The sequence below is a fragment of the Lactuca sativa genome, chromosome 5 (assembly GCF_002870075.4).
Source record: "Lactuca sativa cultivar Salinas chromosome 5, Lsat_Salinas_v11, whole genome shotgun sequence".
Classification (NCBI taxonomy): Eukaryota; Viridiplantae; Streptophyta; class Magnoliopsida; order Asterales; family Asteraceae; genus Lactuca; species Lactuca sativa.
Window position 1 is genome coordinate 261,026,445 of NC_056627.2, and position 5,023 is coordinate 261,031,467.

Consider the following 5,023-nt stretch of genomic DNA (forward strand, 5'->3'; position numbering starts at 1 on the left):
TTGCTCTTTAGCGCATACTTACCTCTAAACAGCATACTCATCTGACTAAGGTCACTCCCTAGGCTCTTCCTAGGTTCTCACACTTCTCTGTCATCAGTAACTGAAGAACTCCTCATGATGCCAGCCATCTACCTCCTGAATATCATCATATTCACTTAGTAGCTGACTCTCATCATCAAGAGTTCCACAAAGCACAAACCAAGCAGCATTCGGGCATCAAATTACCTCCACCAGCACATAAAACCACTCTATCCTACAACTCCACTCGCTCTATCCACAACTCAAAAGGCATCACCGAACTCAGACAATCCTATCTCTCGTGGGTATCTAACTACTCTCTCAGTAGATTCCTCAAATGCTCATCTAGGTATCTTTCCTAGATTACACCTCTACTCAAATCTCTCTCTAAAAGATTCTTGCTAGGTGCTCCTACTCATCACATACATAGAGCAAATAGAAGATAATATCAACCAATAGCATCCCTTAGGCTAAGGCATCATGAATCAGGCAACTCTAGCTCTAAATTCCTGAAATACCTAGCATATCCTCTAGCATGCAGCTCTAATATCTCATAAGTATCTTGTAATATAAACAAGTAATGGTATTTTGGGAAATCACCATTCAGACTTTGGCTGATTGTACACACTGCTCCATCTCGTTTTCTCTAAAAGCCTCTAAATCATTTTATAAAAATCATTTATTTTTAGAAAATTTTCTCAAATCATCAGTTTGATTCCAGACATACCCGTGAGTACATCTGAATCCCTCAAACCAAGGATCTAATACCAACTTGAAACACTCAAAAATATCAAGTAAATTTTTCATTTTTAAAACCGCATAAAACACAATTTCACAAATCTCAAAACACAATTGTATAAATTGTTCAAAGCACAAGACAACAAAATGTTGATAATATCCTAGAATCCTAAAAAACATAATCTCTATTTGGTGTGTACAATCATGTTGGTGCCTTCCCGCGATCTCGAAATGTACTTGAAACACATATAACTCAACACGATAAGCATAAAGCTTAGTGAGTCCCCCAAAATACCACATACACGATCATAAGCCTCTTATGGCTATAGCTCAGCATGGACCCTCCATACATGTGTCTCGGTGAGGACCCTCTGGTCTCACGGTTCGGTGTGGACCCTCCGGTCATGCGTCTCAGTGAAGCCCCTCCGGTCTCACAGCTCGGGTTGGACCCTCCTGTCTTGTATCTCAGTGAAGACCCTCCAGTCTCACAGCTCGGGTTGGACCCTCTAGTCCTGTCTCTCAGTGAGGACCCTCCGGTCTTACAACTCGGTTTGGACCCTCCAGTCCTAACTCATTAAAGCACAGAATAATATATCATATATATCATAAAGACAAAATACATAATATCACATAACTCAGTATAAGCACAGAGGACCCTCCGGTCGATAACTCAAATAAGACCCTCCGGTCACACAATATTACCACTCAGGTAACTATAGTGTGAAGACTCAACTCGTAGAGTAAAACAATATATCCCACACTCGAACTGCTTGTCTAGACTTCGCCCTCCATAGCCTCCATTATCCATAGCTTGACCAAACCCTAATGTTAACGAAAGTCAACAGTCAAAGCTGACCCAACTCATCGAGTGCAACTCATCTACTCGTCGAGTTCCTCAGTGCTCAGTGAATCACGAAACCCAAGTCAACTCACTGACTTGCTAGCTAACTCATCGAGTCCATACCGAGTCCAGAAGATCGGGGAAAACCCTAGCCACTCGTCGAGTTGCTCCACCAACTCGTCGAGTTTACTCTTAGTCTAAAACGGGAAAAGTCGACTCGACTCGTCGAGTTGGATGCCCAACTCATCGATTTCTTCAACTATTACACAATAAACTCATTCCAGTCGATTCATATGCTCCAAACTCTAGATGCAACCTCCTAGGATGAATTACCACGTAAAGTTGCCAAATTTACGATCATGCAAGGCCTCACAAGGCTACAACACCCAAAACTAAGCTCAAGAAGGGTTTAGGACATGAAGATGAGTCAAAGATTCATAAATCTTGAGACTTTATGTACATGAGGGCTTAAAGGAGTCCAGATCTGCAACTACTCCCCCTGCACAAGCTCAACCCGAAAATGGCCCTTATTTTACACCAAAATACCCATAAACTCACACAACAAGATATCTAAGAAATGGAAAGGCAAGGTAAGTACTTTTTACCTCCAAATAGATGCTACAAATGTATGAATGTTGGATCTAAAGAATCGTTCTTGTTCCAAGCTCTTCACTCTTCAAGCTTCCTCCAAGAATGCACACTTTTTGGCTTCACACGCTCAAAATATGGTCTAGCTCACTAGGGTTTCTATCTGGACATGATAGGGTGATGGGGGAGGCGGGGTAAAGGAGTTAAAGTCCTTTAAATAGGGTGAAAACCCGAATAATTAGGGTTTTTCTCTAAACAGCCTCAACTCGTCGAGTCCAGCTCTCCAACTCGACGATTAGGCTTCATAACTCACGCATCCAGATCAACTCCAACATGACGAGTTGGGTCAACCAACTCGTTGAGTGGGCCCTTCAACTTGCACAAAATCCTCAAGTCCCACATCCAGGAATCGAGGTGTTACAAAAACCGGGTACCATGATATGTTAAGAGGTGACATTCAGAAATATGGAAGCAATTCGGCGCGCCTGACTTTGGATGATATGATAGCCAGGGCACGAGAGAGGGAGATTGATATAGAGCACATCAAGAAGAGGAAGGCGGAGACTATTTATACGAATAGGGTTTCAGTGAAGAAACCCAAGGGATTCGACTCGAGGTCGAAGGGCCAGCAGGGCCAGAGCTGTTGTGGGTACCAAAAACAAACATCTTCAGGTATCTAAAACGAACATCCTCGCTCGGAATTTGGTACCCATCTAGTTCGGGTTCTCTGTGCAAGCATTCTTTGATGCTGATATCGGAGGTTGCAGTCTTGATCGCAAAAGTACAACTGAAGAATGTCAATTTCTAGATGGAAAACTCGTCAGTTGGCAATCAAAGAAACAGACATGTGTTTCTCTATCGACTGTCGAAGCTAAATATATTGCAGCTGCCTCTTGTACCTCGCAGGTGATATGGATTCAAAGTCAGTTAAGGGACTATGGCATTAACATGAAAATAATCCTCTTATACTGTGATTCCAAAAGTGTCATTCGCGTCTTTCACAACCCAGTGCAACACTCCAAGACCAAACACATTGCACTGAGGTATCACTTTATTAAAGATCATGTGGAAGATGAAAATTTCGAGATTCATTTTTTAGATCCGCTGATCAACTGGCCAACATCTTTACCAAATCCTTACTAAAACAAACCTTTCATCGCATTCTTCAAGGCTTAGGAATGATTGAAGCTGAACCAGTTTTGAAACCACCTTCGCACTAGGAAAATATTGATTGAACTGTGAATGGGTGCGAACGCTCGTACTAATTCATAGTCTATTGTTCATCCATGAAATTTCGCATTTATTCATAGTTTACTTTTCATTCGCGAATGCTCGTAGTGGCTCGCAGTCCACTGTTCATTAGGAGGTTCGGAATTTCTTGTATACTTTTGTATATTTCGTGTGCTTCTACTTATTTAATATTTCTGTTTTTATTTCTTTTTCAGAAAATTCAAAATCCAAAAATATTTTATTTATTTCTGTTTTTATTTCTTTTTCAAAAAAATCAAAATTCCAAAAATATTTTCTATCTTTTCATTTTTTATAAAAAATCAAAATCATAGATAGTTGAGCAGGACTGGCATATCGTATCATGATATTCTCAATTACGAATGATGAGGCAGGATTTGAATTTCTAATCGTTACACTAGTCAAGTGTCCCTAGAAGCATGTTGTTGCATATAGTCTGAAGCCTTTGAGACTCTTTGTATGAAGCCCTAATGAATTGATAATACCACTTATTTCTTCCCAATCAGGCTGATATTCACATAAGTCATTGAGCTACCTTACTCTTATCACATCGAGTTAAGAGTTTACTGCTTGGTCACTTTCATATAGCAGAGGTATATTTCTCTTTGGAGCCATCTCAAAGATTTCTCCATCACATTCGTTTCCACACTAGTAACCCTTGAGACTCTTAGAAATTATCACTAAGGTTTATGGTTGCACAATCTCTATGTTTATGATCTAAAATTCGTTATAACCACGAATTAAGTGAAATCCAAAATCCAACACATATTTACGAATTGACGGTGAACAATCTAGATGTTCTAAATTAATCATCATGGAATTGACGAAACTCCACTTTTGTGGTCCGTACCTTGAAATCTCTTTTTTTGCAAGATCTTTACGAAATGTTCTACACCTAAGACTTTTCTTCCCATAAGATCCAGTTTTTATTTTTCTTGAGATTTCTATATTATCCAACCACTCAAAAATTTTCCAAAGCATACTTGTTCTTATGGCAACACTGGCCAGACAAGTAATTCATACGAACGTTCGGACTTATATTGAGTTTCAGGCTTAGTTAAAGAATAAGCCACCCCTTTTGCCTTATTAAAAGAACTCTTTCACTGTTCCTGCACAAACAGATGCTTAATTAAACGGGACACCACACAAGTGTGACAACCCCCAAATCTATTACCGTTACAAATCCCATCCTCCAAAACCGCACATTCCGGTTTCCAAACGTAAGGATTTCGTCCCTATCTTGTTCTAATCATAGTCCATAGCATTTAGAGGCCTAAAATCATAGAATTTAGAGGATTAAGTGGAGTTTACGGCCTAGGAAGCCCCTTAGGCCGTAAACACCTAAAATCTTGCCAAAAGCCTCATTTTTCCTTAATTTAAGCTCATATACTAATTAAGGGACTTACCTAGGGGAGTTTGGACATTAAAACATAAGAAATTGATGCCTAAAATGGAGTTTACAGCCCAAGGTTATGCTTAGGCCGTAAACACCCAAAAACTTTGGATTTAAGTCCCAAAAACTCATCTAGGGCATGGGGTAAATTTGCTATGACCTTTAGACATGTTTTAGTACATTAAACAACACCATTT